At 31.5% G+C, this 18,603-nt stretch overlaps 2 long non-coding RNA genes across 3 annotated transcripts; both read left to right on the plus strand.

Annotated features, from left to right (window-relative positions):
- The first annotated feature begins 4,482 nt into the window (after positions 1-4,482).
- Positions 4,483-13,282, plus strand: LOC139489228 (uncharacterized). 2 transcript variants are annotated; one of them, XR_011656168.1, is made up of 3 exons: positions 4,483-4,654; positions 7,257-7,377; positions 11,382-13,282. It is a non-coding gene; the product is annotated as an uncharacterized lncRNA (long non-coding RNA). The 2 variants fall into 2 exon arrangements; XR_011656169.1 differs by lacking the exon at positions 4,483-4,654 and adding an exon at positions 6,504-6,618.
- LOC139489227 (uncharacterized) lies at positions 8,489-10,663 on the plus strand. Its single transcript, XR_011656167.1, has 3 exons — positions 8,489-9,224; positions 9,785-9,853; positions 10,397-10,663. It is a non-coding gene; the product is annotated as an uncharacterized lncRNA (long non-coding RNA).
- Positions 13,283-18,603: the final 5,321 nt, after the last annotated feature.

Below are 18,603 nucleotides of genomic sequence, written 5' to 3' on the forward strand. Positions count from 1 at the left end.
AGGATTTCACAGGACAGATGTATATTTCATTTCATTGAATATTGATTTAAAAGTAAATAAAAAATAGTGTAATTTTTCTGTAATGATATTAAAGATCAATAATTCATATATGGTGTTGTTAGACATGATATTGGACGTTTAATTGGAATTTAGTCAATACTGATATTTGATACGGCATATCAATATCTGAATTTTTAATTCTAAATGATAAAAACAATGGCATTCTGCTGGTTGATTAGAAGAAGAAATAACTGGGTTAGTTTTTGTCACATTATTCAATACTTTCAAGCGAATGTTTCAGGGAAAATAACATACTTATAAGGGCAAGTGATAGCGGCAGAATTTGTTTACACAACAGTTGTAAAGTTACCGGAGTACGCCAAGGGACATGAATCACATGATAAAACAAACATTTTGAAATCTGTATAGTTTTATTCTCTAGAGAGTCATATATCAATCAAGTGATTATAAAATAAATCTGATTACATTCTTTCTCGTGTTTCTGATAATTTTTGATATAGCTAAACCAAAAGGAAATACTACTTCAAGAAAATAACATATAATATTTTTAAACTTTTAACACTGACCTGTGTTTAACCCAATTGCAACATAGATATATCTTAACCATAAATAGTGTGATACTTGTACGCCTTATTTGAATAACATGTATACTGGTTATAGTTTATTAACTTTTAAATTGACTTGTTCTATAAACATTTGTGTAATTCGAAAATCAAAATAAAAATTGAAGTTAATTAAGTCGAAGAAATATTGGATTAACTTTACCAATATTTATGCAATGGTTTACTTAATGGTATGAAGTACATTTAATTATCATAAGTACCAGTCTGTATTAGAATCAGTCAAGGTTTTTCGTTCCTGATTGTCTGGTAATTTGACAAATCTCTAGATAACATTTTGTGAGAATGATGGCAAGTTACGGAGTTGACTCCCCCTAATTGGCAATTTCAAGTGCATTTCAATTTTGTATCTTAAAAACCAGAACAAGAAAAGGAAACGAAAATTATATAAGTTCTCTACTATACAATTAAACAGAAATTAATCAATGCAATGAAAACTCGAATGAATAGGGTTTTGTTTGTAATGCTTTCACACCACTGCCATATTCTTAGGCGGATCTTCACTTTACTAAAAGTTGATTTTTCTCATTTAAAAATAAATGTGCTTTGCTCATGAGACACATACGTATACTTTGCATATCATTAAAACAAGAACATAAAAGTAGGGAAAACTGTGTATCATGCATTTATGGAAACAGTTTAAAAAACTATAAAAAAACGGTGATGCCACGATGTTACAGAAGCAACTGAAGGTTCAAATCCTGCTGATGGAAGATAAAACAATTGCCTTAAGGTACGAAAAACAGGCAAAATATAACCTTCGATTTCAATATAAACTTTTAAAATAGGTTAAGCGGGCAGAATAGATTGGGATATAAAATTATGTCCATCCATTGGTCTTCTTCGGACTTACCACTGTACTAGTATACATATTTTTAGGGCCAGTTGAAGGACACCTATGGGTGCGGGAATTCTCGCTACATTGAAGACCCATTGGTGGCCTTCGGCTGTTGTCTGCTCTATGGTCGGGTTGTTGTCGATTTGACACATCCCTTTCTCAATTTTATTGCAGTAAAATCCTCTCCAAATCCATATTATACGGAATGTGCATTTTCGCATTTTTGCTGGTCTGAACGGGGATATCAAATACGATGACTTGTGTAGGGAGAGTGTCATACTCTTTTCACCTTTTAACAGCCTTTACAAAAACTCTTCATTATGTATCATGTAACTGTTGCAAAGCTTATTCTCTGTTACAATCTAATATACTCTTATTTGGCAGTGGTATTCAACATTTTGAATCATCATCCCAGTTAATTTGTTCTCGTTCTTAAAATGTATGAAATATTTGCCACTGAACGTCCTAGAGCTGATCGTATAACGAGCGTTGCAACTGATTAATGTGCATTTAGATTTTTCCTACATGTAAACGAGAAAACTAACGGCTTATTTATGTAAAAATTTAACAAAAAAACCCACTGAATTACAGCTAGGCTCCTAACTTGGGACAGGCACATACATACAGACTGTGGCGGGGTTAAAAATGTTAGCGGGATCCCAACCCCCTAACTGGGACAGTGGTATAACATTACAACATAAGAACGAACTATCAAAATCAGTTGAAAAAGGCTTAACTCATCAGATGGACAGAAATACAAGTGGACGTGGAATAGCCAACATTAATCCGATTATAAACGACCAAACTCGCTTTTATTACACAAAATATCCACAATAACATACAAAACAAAAACAAAAACTGGAAAACCAGAGATTATGGACAACAAAGAGAATTCAGGGTTTCGAACCGAAACAGACAAGACCTAAACTTTACTCATTGATCTTAACCATTTTTTTTTTATCATTAATTGATCTTAACCATGCAGCCTCGTGGCTACCAACTTATATTGTACGTTTGCCTATTATTAATATATAAAGGTACAAGCCCTGTGTGTATGTTGAACCGATGTTTATCATATATTCATTTATATATATAAAATAAACATATAAATCGTAACCAATTGGTAGCCCAGAGGTTTCATCGATATGTTGAAGTATATGTCTGAATAAAGATAAAAAAAAATCGATATGTTGAAGTCAGTAACATTTAACAGAATTCATGGACGGGTTCGATTCCCAGTGAAGGCATACAAAAATTACAAAAGTTAAAGGTAAGTTTTTAAAATAATTCCATTTGTGAACAGAAATCAGTAAATTAGTCAATTCAATCTGAATGAAATTAGACACACAAAGGAAACAATAGAATATAATCTGGTTAGTCCATTTCAGCGACGGATTTAGGAAGCGTTGATTCTAGAAAAAGAATCCACGGTAAATGAATAGGCTGACGTCACCACAATGGTTTAAAGTCAATTCAACCACATTTCCATGCTTCACATTCTACACAGTTAAATATTCAATATGACCGTATTGAAAATGACCAATTCTCGAGAAGACAGTTTAAAAATATTCGTTCATAGAACACAATGAATATATGAAATCTCGGTCTATTTCTTCAATTAAATCTTACATACTTCTGATTTTTTAACTTTGTATGCTAACATTGCCGAGGTGAAATTTTAAAACTGTTTGAATATACATTGAACGACAAATATGTGGGACGTATAACAACATTTTCTAACGTCAGACAGGTGTTCGTAGATAGATGTTTTTGTGTTCTGTTAAATTGTTCCTTTTGAAATTGTTACACGATGATGACTGCTGTACCAAGCATTTTATTTATTATGTCTGTTTAGTTCACGCATCATTGTAAATATAACGGAATTTGATGAGACTGTCATCAAAATGAGAGGTTTAGCGCTTTAAAACCAGGTTTAATCCACCATTTTCTACATTTGTACCAAGTCAGGAATATGACAGTTCTTGTCCATTCGTTTTTGATGCGTTTTGTCATTTGATTTTGCCATGCATGTGATTATGGACTTTCCGATTAGATTTTCCTTTAAGTTCAGTATTTTTGTGATTTTACTTTTTATTGCAAGATACACAAGGCGTAGTAAATAGGATTGACTTTATTTAAATTTAATCATTGTAGAGAAATTCCCTTTTTATTTCACATTGTCTGCATATAATTTTTCAACACATGATATTATAATACAAGTGTTGTTGTTAAATATAATATATGATCATAGTTCATAATTTCAATTTTAGTTTCCGGTTTATTTTCAATCTTTGTGACTTTATATTCACACCGCGTTTAAAAGTGCCATTTAACAGTTCGATTGCATTTATCGATACAGCAAAAAAGTCGGATTAATTCAGATTTAGTTTTTTTGGAAGATGCCAGCTACTATTATTTGATGGTGTCCTGGTGGAAGTATGGTCATCGGCATCTGACATATGCTAACTCTCTGTCTTGTGTTAGTAATACAGTCTTGAAATCGCAGCGCCGTAAGAGTTTTTCTCTATAGTGAAGAATTAGGAGAAGAACAGCTTAAGGTTCGTTTATCTTTTCATTCCCCCCCCCCCCCCCCCCCCCCCCCATGTGCATGTACGGATCTTGTGCAATGTCTTGAAACACCATATTGCCCTTTCTTTTCCATTAAGCATAAGACATGGGTTTTCTTTGAGCCACCAGATCTCGTTGTAAATAATCGTGTATTTACAATTAATTGAACTATCCTGTTTGCTATCTTTTTAATCATTAAATCTTACATATACAATTAATTTTAAGTGGTTACTATTCTCATAGATGTAATACCCATCTATGCTATTCTTAAGCACGATGTACATTCACACGTGTACGTTTTTGTACTTGCGTCTTGCTTCAGAAAATAACCAGGAAGTGGGAGTGTCATTCGGACTTACATTTTTATTATTTTTACTATTTTGGGTTTTTTGTCAAGGAGGTAATATAAGTACAGCATGTCTAATCATAGCTAAATTTAAACTTCCTTATATAATTGTTCAGTCAAAGAATAAAAATTAACAAATAATATCTTCTTTTGACATTTATATTTTTATTGAAAAATGTTGGAATAACTTATCAAATAATGGGTTCATACTGCAGCTATAGTTAATTATATTTCCTAATGATACATTTACAATAAAAAAAGGTAAGTGTTTTTTTCTCATTATATTAATACATGTACTGCCAATGACAATCTTTTATTCATTAGCTATACAACTTATTTCTATCTATATTATTAAACGAGAAGACCTCATTTTGTGTGTCGCTTCTCTTCTTTCCACAATAAATTAATCAACACGCCTCTGTGTCCTATAGGTACAGTGTAAAGTCGCATTTGTCATCCATTCATATGACTATTTAGATTGAGTTTTTTTGGGAGAAAAACGAGAAAAAAGGCATCCGGATATTGTCCCGTCACAGGGATAAAAAAAAAAACATTTTCCTGTCCCCAATAACCTATGACTTATGATACTTTTGCTGAAATTCTCCAGTCATTCAATATTTTATAAAATTCTTCCAACAACACTTTACATACTTTAAACTACGATCTGAATGCCCGCGATTTCGCGGGCGTGTTCTAGTAGTATTAAATATTACAAATATTCAATAACATCAGTGAAATATATATAATACATTTAAACAATGAGTCAAATAATAATATAAGTACGAATACCCGTACAGGTTGCACTTTGTAAATATGTGCTGTTTCTCAAACCACGCCTCTTTTGGGGAGATCTTGAATATTCATAGAAAATTAATTTTGTTTACATACTGGTTCCCAGTTATGCTCTCTGTGTTCCATAACACAGAGACATAACTTGGGAATGTTACCAGTAAATAAACATGTGGATATTGTTTACATTGAAATCTGTGGTAGCCTTTCATTCGAGGTAGTAGTAGTTAAGAAAATAAGTGTTAGTTTAAACTTTGAGAAGTTCAGGGCATGTAAACGATGAAAATATGCTGCACAGGACTATATTTTGTCCTTTGAAAAAAATTGAAATGCATACGAACTTTCAATTCTAGGACAAGATTTTTTTCAAAACTTCATAGTAAAAGTGGTACAGTTTTAGCCGTAAAAGGAGTTCCTATGGGAAATTGCATTGTCAATATTTACAGAAATGCAACCTACAGCAGTACAGAAGAGTATCATAAAATATAACACATATCAAGAATTCATTTACTAAATAAATTTGATTAACAAAGGTGTACAGAGAAATTTATAATAGTAAATGTATATTTAAAAAAATCAAATGGGATCGTTCATAAAGAATAAAGTATATTAGGCGTACACACCAATGAGATAGCACATTATAACAAAAAATAAACTACACAATAAATCAAGGTCCAAATTACCCAGAGTTTAAATTTCATTTTTTTTAAATAGATATAGGAAGATGTGGTGTGAGTGTCAATGAGACAGCTCTCCATCCAAATAACAATTTATAAAAGTAAACCATTATAGGTCAATGTACGGCCTTTAACACGGAGCCCTGGGTCACAACGAACAAAAACCTTTAAAGGACCCCCAAATTACTAGTGCAAAACCATTCAAACGGTCTAATGTATGAATATTCATAAAAAAGACATGGGTGTACGTCAATGAGTCAACTGTATACATGTATATAAACAAAATACGTAGGTTGGTGACATTGTATCATTAATTTTTCTTTGATTTTACACAGCTTTACTAAATATATCTAGTGGATGTTTGAACAAGAAAACAAAGATTAAGTCGATTTTGTTACACGATACAATTTGATTGAAAAAGTAAATTAATAAATAGTGTTTGCTATACTCAGCATATATATATCTCTTATTAAACAGAAAATTCAGGTTTTATCCACCATTTACTACCTAAGGAAATGCATGTACAAGTTCAGGAATATGACAGCTGTTTTCCAATTGTTTTATGTATTTGAGCGTTTGATTATTCCATTCGTTAAGGAACTTTCCATTTTGAATTTTCCTTTGCATTCGTTACTTTGGTTGTTTTACTTTTCCCTAGGTATGTAACCTCCTTGGTAAGTTGTTCTCTCGGTTGATGGCATTGAAAAATTCTATCTATAAATCAGATGAATACAGAATAACAGAGACAAAACTGAACAGGTTTGTCAGATCCATCACAGGGAATTGCCCCAAATAGTCATAAAAAATGAAAAGCAATGCTTTATAAGTTCTATGCTTCCGAAACGCTTTTCTGTTTGACCTTCACCAGGAACGCTTAAAGCTGAATATCCAAAAGCCAAGGATGTATGAGAACCGAAAAATTTGAAAATCTATAATACATTTACCAGAATATATCTCAAAACATTAATTTCAAATCCATCTATTCTCTAGTTATTCTGACAGAGTTGCAAACTTTGTCCCCATTTCCATTCTCAATTTTATTTGATTCTAGATAATTTTGGGATATGAATCATTTCAATACAGAAACTGACTACTAAAGTGATGATACATGTATCTCTGGGACTTATATTCCACGCTCAAGTGTATTGACCTTGTGCACTGACAAGTGAGAGCAACAAATTCTATTGGGATACAATTTGAAACTAGAAATATATGAAAATAGATTTGATGATTTTCAAATTTGTATAATTGTTCCGGACTGTTTCGTACTTTTGTGGCAAATATAGCTCTTTTGATTCTAGCGTCATTGATGAGTCTTTTGCGGAAAAATTAATAATAACAAGATAATTTTATACTTACTTTTATTTGATATGTATATCATGAGTCTTTCTACATAGAAGTACCAGTTATGGAACATCTAGATGAACATGAGGTGGCTGTTCTCTCAGTCGACGAAACTGCTGGTTCACTTACTGTCAACTCGGAGGGTCAAGGAATAAACGAGACAATTACAAACAGGTACACAAGTATGCTGCATGGGAGTGTATTAAAGGGAGCAAATAATTTTGTTTACCTTATAAACATTTGATCCAGTGCCCCATGCTACCCATACCATAACGAGATATTCCGTCTGTACAACCTAACAAGGTACTTACCATTGACGTCAAAGACTAAAAACTGAGTAACGTTCTTAATTTCGCGAGTATATTCTGCCTATTTGTTTTATATAGTTGATTTGTTAAGTTTCATCTTTAAACATGGGGACATACATTTTCCGTTACAAGATTTTTTTTTATATCCATAATGTGGTGCTTTTGAGGTATTGTATTCCCGTACTCTAATCACGTGACACCTTTTCCTGTATATGAAACCTATTCGTTTTAAATCTAGGAATAACACTGCGTATGTACCAAATGAAATTTGTAATGGAAGAAAAAAATACATATAAATGGAGAGAAGGTAGTATTAACCCGATTCTGAAAGAAAACAATAATAAACAACTGTAATGACACAGCTTAAAAAACAAGCGGTAAAGCGAGAAAAAAATAACAAAACACAACTGATATAAACATCCCGTATGAGAATATTAGGAGGATTCCGCTTAAAAATAGCAGGAACCCAGGCGGAATCCACCTAAAAATTAAGACTTATAGACGGAATTAAGGCGGACATGGAATATTGAAAAAAATCCGCCTGAAGTATCAAAGACCTTAGGCGAAATATTTACTACTTTCCTGTTGAGTTAACAGGATTTCTTTAGTAAAAGAAATATCATAGACGGAATGCTGGACTTAGTATATTTGTTCAAGTTTGTTAGGAGGAAATTGGACTTAAAAGATTTTGTTCAAATTTATCAGGCGGGAATTGTACTTAGAAATTTTTTCTAACTTTTGAGGCAGAATTGTTCTTTTAATTTTTTTTTCAAATGAAAATGTATCATTACTGATGAGAGAGTGCATGCATGGTGATTATTTGGGCCATAAAGCCAGTATTTGTACTCCCCTGAAATCCAACATATTTAATATTTTTATATTTAAAGAGTCTTAAAGATGGCATATTAAATTCAATTAAATTCAAATTGTGATAGCATTGTTAGGTAATTTATAACTTTATATTATGTGTTGCTATTTATATACATTTAAACATATAAAAAGTGACTAGAATATATATACTTATTTCACTAACAGTGATAACAATAACTTGTTTTTGAATTTTCCAACATAGGAATTGCAGGTTAAATTAATTTATTTTCAAGTACAATTAATTATTAAGTGTATCTCTATTTAATTAAGTAATAATCATGATAATACACAAATAGTATTTCCATGCAGTCTCTTTCTTATCAGTTAGTGATAGAAATGTTATGTAGGTCCCCCATCTGTTTTCCATTTGCCTCTGTGAAATGGACAGGAAATGATATGTACACACTCAAGAGTTGGGGCCTTATGAAGGAGACCACATTGCTTTGTACATTTCTCTTAAATTGCTACAGTCCAAAATATAAAAATAATAGATAAAAATTGGTGAATATTATTTATTTATTATTATAAATCAAATATTTAAGATTTAGGTAATAAATAGTATAATGATTAGGGAAACATTTCAAGGAATCAAACAACTCCCAAAATAACCCCAACACTCAGGTCAGATTCAAAATTTGAACTTGCAGACATTACAAGAAAAGATGTCTTAAATATTTATCTTGACCAAAATATGAATTTTACCATGGATGTAGAGTTGTGGACTAAAAAGAGCCAAAGTATTCTATTAACATTAAAAAGTGCAGATGTATATATTCTTCTGATGACATGACTATTGGATTTGTGAAGATTGATGTTTTCATATATTTTGGATTGAATCTTCTGGTAAGTTGAAATTATGAATATAAGTATTTCAACCTTTTTGAATATTATGAAACTGCTATTTCCTTCAAATAACTTGTGACATATATATATATAAGTACCATGTAGGATCAAGAAAATAACTATATAAGACCATTCAATTTTTGCATAATTACATCATGTTCATAATTACTGTGGTATTTGTGTATGACACAAGACTTATATCTTTAAGACAATCTCTTTTATATGATATTATTTTATAGCAAAATTGGAGATCTGTTGTATGACTGTAATAATTAAATATATATAATAGACATCTATTCCGAAAAATCATAAAGTGTTATCTTTTAAAATTTAGTACATATGTACTCAATTATCATGATTATGGATCAAATTTAAGATTTTTAAAATGGCAAGACAAACATTTTGTACATGTAAATGCAGGCCTATGATGTTAAAGTAAAATAAAAGACCAATACTACATGTACTAATCAAAGTAAAGAATAACCTATACACTTCATGCACAGTATATGTAATAATTATTTTGTTTAATTGTAATAAGACAATTTTTTTTTATATTTCAGAACTGGTGAAACAAAAGAAAATTATTTTCTGATAGGACTGAAGAATGGACACATTCAATCAGACTTGAAGTAAGTAGTTTTATATGAAAGAAATCCTTATGAATGCTTTTTAAGTAACTTTTGCACATATTGGACTTTTAACAAATTTGAAAAAAATCAAAAGTTGTAAAACCATCTGTAATATTTTTTTGATATAAACATGATATATATCTTTAAAATTAGCAAATTGAAAACAGGGGTTACAGCCCAGAGGTCTTATTTTATTGAGAAAATCTCCAAAACAGGTCATAGTAAATTCATTATAATTATCTGCCCTTGATTTTACAAGGATTTTTTTCTTAAAATATAATTACTCTTTAAAACATGCTTAACATCTTATTTTTCATAGTTTAATCTTATAATTTCAAGTTTTAGATGTTTCTGTTGTAATATGTATATTGAATGATATATGGTAAAAATAGTAAATTCAGGTCAATATGTCAAAATGATGGAAGACCCCACCTACTTAGGCAGCTCACAATTTACCTGTATAACATAGAGAAATTTGTCAAATTCCTTTTAGTTAAACCAATAATGCATGGTAATTTTAATTTATGTCCTCTTTTTTTTCAGGTTATGTTACTGCTTGGTGCACAAAACACAACAGATCCATGCAAGATGGTCATATCAATGATGCTGTTACAGAGCAAATCAGTTATGCACGAAATAAATTCAGGAACTTGTGATAATAATTTATATTCAAAGAACACTGAAAAACCCTTAAAAATATGACTAATAACTGAAAATGAAGAAATTGTGAAGAACTAAAAATGTCAAAATTATACATACATGTATAGTAATTTGTAGTTGCTTAAATAAATTCGATCAAGTTTGATAACATTTTTTGCATTTTATTGTATGAAGGCCTAGTTTTTCTTCGCAAGAAGGTATGGCAGTGGTAAAAACCTGAATCTTTGGAATGAAAAAAATCTTTCATTGAAGACAGAATTTTTTCATATTCTTAAGGCGGATTTTTTTTCATATTCAAAGGCGGATTTTTTTTCGAAGGCGGATATATTTTCCGTTTCATTAGGCGGATATATTTTCCGTCTCTTTAGGCGGATATATTTTCCGTCTCTTTAGGCGGATATATTTTTGAGAAAAACATTTTTCCTTTTAATTAGACGGAAATTTTTCCTCCTAAGACAGGCGGATAAATTTGCATATTTCGGCTCTATTCCGCCCGTAACCCGCCTGGAATCCATGTAAGAAAGATTCTTCGTGTAAAAGTGGACTTTAAACGGATTCCCTCTAAAATATCCGCCTGGAATCCGTGTAAAAGACGCCTGGATTTTTTCGTACAGGATACCTCTACCATATAGCATATTATACACGTGTTAGACTTACATTTAACACATTGTTTTTTTATCATTGTAATCGATAAACAAAAACCCGAAAGTTAACAAACAACCAAAATATACGTTCAAATGTCGTCAAATTAAATTATTTTTGTCGATTATACGTTATTAACTTTTTATTAGATAACAGATAATTTTGTTATGCATCAGTTCAACAGTTTCTAGACTATTATATAAAACCAATCGCTACATTATTTCAGACGGAACTGCCTTTGGTCCATCATATTTTCTACGATTGTGCTTCCAACAACTGCTGGTGATTTACTTCCTGGTGAAAATGAAAGTCAGCACAGTCGAGACGGGAAAATATCATCTTTAGTTGCATTAAAAACAGCCGTGGGAATTCTGATTGTTTTGATGTATATCAGGTTCGGGTCTACAAGTCTTCAAGGACTTCAGATAAAATATGATATAGTACAAATACTAATAATTATATTTCTAGTAATTTCACTCTTTATCTATTTAGTATTTATTTTCGGTATATTGTATTATCCAGATACTTGGACATATTCAAAATCAAAGAGAAAACACACGTGTCTAAAAATGTTGTTTATTGTAATGTTTACGCCATGTAACATTGCATTCCTTGCTATAAAAGTAAGTGTTCATGTCAAGTGTACAGTAAATCCAGAAAACAGACAAAGTTTATCAATACATATAATTTATGAATGTCTTTTCATCGTTTTTTTGATATGTCAAATGTTATTTATGTGTATGTCTTCTGGAAAAAATCTGTATAAATCCTGTCTCACTCATTATGCTGTTACGATAGTTATAGCATCAAATGTTGCAATTGTGTTCTATAGTTCTCTAAAAACCCATTTTGAAGAAATTTTACATCATGATGCAAAAATTGAATGTTTTAATTCGACAATAGCCTTCTCAATTTATGATTCTTCAAAATTATACCTAGAGCCTACTGTCATTGAAAATGCCCTTTTATGCATACTTGTTATAAAAGATATATTTTCCCGTTCACATGACAATGAAAGAGACCATTTAGCAACACTCAAGTATGTTATAAAGGGCAAACTAATGTGTGTCACTGTATTAGCGGCTGTTTTTATCTTTCCTTATTTTTTACTCAGAATTTTACTTCTTCATAACGAGGATAGCAACAACAACATTTACTTTGTTCAGGCATGCGCATTTGCAGTTCTTAAATTTATAATGTATATAGTTTTGATTAAATGTTTTCATTTTCTTCTTATCAATTGTAGAAATTATTACACTACATCTGAAACACCTCTAAAATTAAATCATTATCTAATTCTGTTTAGCGCCTTAGGATCAGAAGTATTTTTTGGACTAAATTTTGCTGCATCAGTTGATAAGGAAGGAAAAGAAACAATCTTGTACACTGTGAATAATGTATTACAATTTATAACTACATTTGTTCAAACTGTATTAATCATTCAAATGAAAGATTACAAAAAGATAGATAATGAGTCTGTATCATGTACCTTCCTTTTCCTAGCCTTGGTTAATTTTGGTCTCTGGTTGTACGATACTTTCCTTGAAGCCGTTTATTTTGATAATCTTCACTATACAACACTTTATTATGGACAAACAACGACATTAACTATAAGACATTTATTTGTGCCAATGGTAATTTTTTATCGTTTTAAATGTTTCCTTTCATTTTTTGAATTATCAGCTTTCACACCTCCGTTTGTAGATCGGCTTCTTGGTGCTGTTGACAAAATAAAAATAAAAGTGTGTTGTTGTCAAACACGACAAAGATATGAGGAAATATAAAAATGTGACTTTCTAAATGGCCGATATTTAGGAAAAAATAATAAAAACAAAATTATCTTGATCTCATTCACAATTGTTCAGTCTTTTTTAAAAATTTTGGATTGATTATGAAGTAACGCCAGGGAGTATAACAGGATGTCTTTATAACATGGTGTTTGGATAAACCAGTAATGTGTTTTTTTCGTTTGTTTTGTTTTGTTTTGTTTTATTTTATTATGTTTTGTTTTTGTTTTATTTTTGGTTATAAAAATGAAATTCTATAACACTGAATTAATCTGTGACAACGAAAAATATACATATGTGCAAGTACAAACATTGTTTTTGAATATATGAATATCAGCACTCTTTTGTTTAGTTTTATTTTGCTAAATAAATCCAACATTTGCATTAGAATAGTTTAGTATCACCCCTAGTATTTGGTGGGGTTCGTGTTGTCTATTCTTGATTTTTCTATGTTGTGTCATGTGTACTATATTTGTCTGCTTGTCTTTTTTTCATTTTAGCCATGGCGTTGTCAGTTTATTTTCGATTTATGAGTTTAACTGTCCCTCTGCTATCTTTCGTCCCTCTTTTAGTACTGTATTTAAGTGCTTAACGTATTTGATTTTACAATCAGAACTGTGTTCAGCATTCCAATAGCGTGATAATAATACTATATCATTATTTTATATTTTAAAATTGAGAAAGGAAATGGTGAATATGTCAAAGCGACAACCACCCGACCATAGAGCAAACAACAGCCGAAGGCAACCAATGGGTCTTCAATGTAGCGAGAATTCCCGCACCCGTAGGTGTCCTTCAGCTGGCCCCTAAAATATGCATAATAGTACAGTGATAATGGACGTCATACTAAACTCCGAATTATACACAAGAAACTAAAATTTAAAACCATACAAGACTAACAAAGGCCAGAGGCTCCTGACTTGGGACAGGCGCAAAATTGCGGCGGGGTTAAACATGTTTATGAGATCTCAACCCTCCCCCTATACCTCTAGACAATGTAGAAAAGTAAAAGAATAACAATACGCACATTAAAATTCAGTTCAAGAGAAGTCCGAGTCTGATGTCAAAAGATGTAACAAAAGAAAATAAATAAAATGACAATAATACATAAATAACAACAGACTACTAGCAGTTAACTGACATGCCAGCTCCAGACCTCAATTAAACTGATTGAAAGATTATGTCTTCATCATATGAATATCAGGTACAATCCCTCCCGTTAGGGGTTTAGTATCATACTATCATAAAATATATGAGAAGAACATAACCCGTGTCATGCCAACAACTGTTTTTTTTAGAAATAAATGTGTTTAGTTCAGAATATTTCAGAACATAAAGAAATTGTCTTTTTATAGTTTATGTTATAACTATTTTATAAGGTTAAAAAACGACAGCACGATTTGTTTTCATTTGGCATAATGTTATGACACTGTCAATAAAATGGGTCTTCAACGCAGCGAGAACATTTCGAACCCGGTGTGCTTCAGCTGGCCCCTTAACAAAAATATATACTGGTTCAGTTATAGTGGACGGCATACTGAACTCCGAAATATACACAAGAAACTTAAATCAAAAATCATACAAGACTGACAAAGGCCAGAGGCTCCTGACTAAGGACAGGCGAACAAATGCGGTGGGGTTAAACATAGATTTAGGAAGATGTGGTGTGACATGTTTTTTGAGATCTCAACCCTCCCATATACCTCTAGCCAATTTATAAAAAAACAAACAAACACAAAACAATACGCACAGAAAAAGTCAGTTTAAAAGAAGTCCGATACTTTTTAGACAGTTGCTACGGATGATTATTTAAGATTTTTTTCTCTATAGAAAAGTAATCTTAGCTTTTAAAGTACTGTTCCAAGGATACTACAGATACAGTTAAATCGGCATCATATCTTGACTTACATCTAGAAATTGACAAGCAGGGTCGGTTGAAAACAAAACTTTACGACAAAAGAGATGATTTCAGCTTCCCAATTGTGAACTTTCCATTTCAAAGTAGCAACATTCCAGCAGCACCTGCATGCGGGGTATACATCACCCAATTGATACGATATTCCCGTGCTTGCATTTCCTATCATGATTTTCTTGATAGAGGGTTGTTACTCACAAGGAAGCTATTAAACCAAGAGTTCCAAATGGTGAAGTTGAAATCATCCTTTCGTTAATTTAACGGACGCCATCATGAGTTGGTTGACCGTTATAGAATAACCGTTTCGCAAATGATATCAGATATGTTCCTTACGTCGTAACTACAATCTCCCTCCCTTTCATGAATTTGACCTACCGAATAAGACTATTTACCGGATTTCTTATCACATAAGTAACACGACGGGTGCCACATGTGGAGCAGGATCTGCTTACCCTTCCGGAGCACCTGAGATCACCCTTAGTTTTTTGGTGGGGTAGGTGTTGTTTATTCTTTAGTTTTCTATGTTGTGTCGTGTGTGCTGTTGTTTGTTTGTCCTTTTCATTTTTAGCCATGGCATTGTCAGTTTGTTTTAGATTTATGAGTTTGACTGTCCCTTTGGTATCTTTCTTCCCTCTTCCAATTATCACCGGACTATCTCAATGTTTTAAAAGATGTGAATCAGGTAAGTTTTAGAATAAGCAGACAAAGTTCTGGTAATATTCTTTTTGTTCCCAAGTATAAAACGGAACACTGTGCACTCTTTATTTATATCTAAAATTAAACCGTCTACACATTAAAAACTTTTAAAAAGCTTATATAAAAAAGAAGATGTGATATGATAGCCTATGAGACAACTCTCTACAAGAGACCAAATGACACAGTAATTAACAACTATAGGTCACCGTACGGCCGTCAACAAGGAACAACGCCCATACCGCATAGTCAGCTATAGAAGAATATTTTATTCAATCATAATAATATATACAGTTTAAAGTATGTATAAGTATCGAAATATAGACCTTTATACTTTGTATAGTTATTAAAGTACAATGTGTATATAATGCATGACTTGTTTTTTTATTTTCGTTAAAATAGAGGAAATAATTATTATTTATGTCAAAGAAATGTAAATTGCTATTACATAAGTACAAGACTAAAAGATTTTTCAATGAAAATAATGTTCTACCAAAGCATCCTCTATTGATAAACAAAGTATAGAGGATTTTAAATTTGTTACCATGATTTTGTTTATGTAGTCGATTGATTGAAGTTCATTGTGTAAATAGTGATGTATTACTAAGTTGTGTTTGTTTATAAATTTAATCCTACTCTATCAAGTTAGAATATAACGTCTTTTCATTACATTTTTTGTCTTCTAAATTTGCATAATGTTTAGTTTTTATTTTCAGTTGTATTGAATTATGTTGATACAAATTTTTGAATCATACATCTGGTACGATGTCGTTATCCATACCTCTTTATGCTGTATGGAAACATATTAAAACATGACTCACATCAATATGTTTTATCCAACGTTGTTGTTTTTGTTGCTTTTATTTCTGTGTTACTAACCATTTCAGTGTTTGAGATCGGTTCAGATTATAATTTCCTGATTGCACGGAATAATCATTATTTGTGCGGAGTGTATTGTTGATAGGGACTTGTGATGGATTATAAAGGAAGGAAGATGTGGTATGATTGCCATAGAGACAACTCTCCAAGAGACCAAATGACAAAGACAAATATCTTAACAACTATATGTTGTCATGCAGCCTTCAACAATGAACAAACTAAAAACCAATTAGTAAGATATTTAAGGGGGTTAGCGGGTCTAAATCATTTATATAGGATTTCTCTATATTTTTCTATAAATGAACTTTATCTTATAGTGAATAGAAAAATAAAATAAAAAAATGGGGTCACCGTTCATTTGCGCTCACAATCTGCCTTCGAAAGAAGCATACATCTTTGTAAAAGTGTTTTTTTTTCTGTTGAACTAATAGGAGAAATAAAGGTAATATCGAAATAAAAAAATAAAATTTATTACAGAAATCGCTCAAATTTTACAATAATTTAGTTTCAGTACAGCATATATCGAAAAAATATAGGTCACCGATGAGTTAAAAGAGATATTTCAATTTTAAAGCCAAAAAATGGCATTTTTCCACCACAGGGAGATAATTTGGAACTTTTTCAATGATGTTTACATTTTAAAAGTCATCTGGGGCCAACACGAATTAATTGTTTTGAATGTTTTTTGTACCATATGATAAAGTAACAACTACGAAAGGTAATAAATAAAATTTGTAATGAAAAACAAATGTTTAATTTTTTTCTAAATTTTTTATACCCTCGAGCCTCCTTAAAGGCCACGAAATGACCAATGTTAACCATTTAAACGAGACAACTCCGGCCTGATTTCCAATTGTTGCCTTTATGAATATGCAAAGCTATAAACGAAAAAGAATTTTGAAAAACATAAAAAAAAACGACAACGACTGAATTTAAGGCTCCTGACTTGGAACAGGCACATACAGAATATGACGGTGTCATACCTTCCCTCTTAAATGTTAACAGAACAGATTAAGAACAAAATAAAAATCAGTTCAACTTAACTTATCAGAGAGAAAAACTTGCAACAGCATGTGAGACATAAAGGGCAGACCTGAGATAAATCTCATACAGTAAATGCGTATAATTATTTCCACCTTTGCCTTAGGGTTCATTTAAATCGACCTGCTGGATGAATAGCGCAGATAAATTTGGACTCATGGAACTCGTTCTTCCATATGTCAAATAAAACTATGCTAACACTGTGCATCCGTTTCACAGTGCAATTGGATGAACATCACAGCCAAACAGAGGTTTCTGTAGGTGGATATAGTCAGGAAGAATTACTACTTCTTTCTGGCAATTTGTCCTGTTGAAACCACGTTGCTTACATATATTTTGCATTGTTTAGCAGTTTGTTCTCCTGATTTGTCCTAAATAGGAATGAGATATCAGCCACGTTTATAATACGTGAGAACAAATCAATCAGTTACGTTGGCCAATATAACCACAAAGTGTTATTCGTTCTCAAGTAATAACATGATTTTTTCATGGTTATATAATTTGATAAAGGTTAAATTGAAGCCATGTCGATAACTCGATCTTCTCACTCCACAACATCATGAACAAAGGGAAAACAGTCCGATACAATTCATTCGGAAGTATGAGTGGAAAGTAAAAGCCCCAGTAGTATACCGCTGTTCGAAATTCATCAATCGATTAAGAGAAAAAATAAAAAAAAATAAAATCGGGTAAACATTAGTGAAGGACGATTTACACATTAATGAACTCCATAAAATAATAATAATTTCTATCAATGACAATAAACTGAGTAAATTCTATTACAATCATGTCCAAATCAAATGTTATATGAAGACTTGGTAATATGTACTTTAACCTGTTTGGGAATAAGTTGATTCATAAAACAGGTTATTTATGTATTGCTCCGTTGTAAAACGCTCATAAATTAAAATAGAGCTTTTAAAACATGTAACGTTGGATTTATTTCAAGAGGTATAAACGTGTTTGCTCCACTTTGTATTTAAACTTTAGGATATATTTCTATTGTTTTCCAATTCATTTTGAAATGATATGACATCTAAGATGTCAGGAAGGGCCCAGTGCAGTTCGGTAGAAATATCAAATATTCTGCTACTTTATAGTTTTGAATTTGTTATCACAGTCCATAGTTATCA

This window comes from Mytilus edulis, chromosome 9 (genome assembly GCF_963676685.1).
Source record: "Mytilus edulis chromosome 9, xbMytEdul2.2, whole genome shotgun sequence".
Classification (NCBI taxonomy): domain Eukaryota; kingdom Metazoa; phylum Mollusca; class Bivalvia; order Mytilida; family Mytilidae; genus Mytilus; species Mytilus edulis.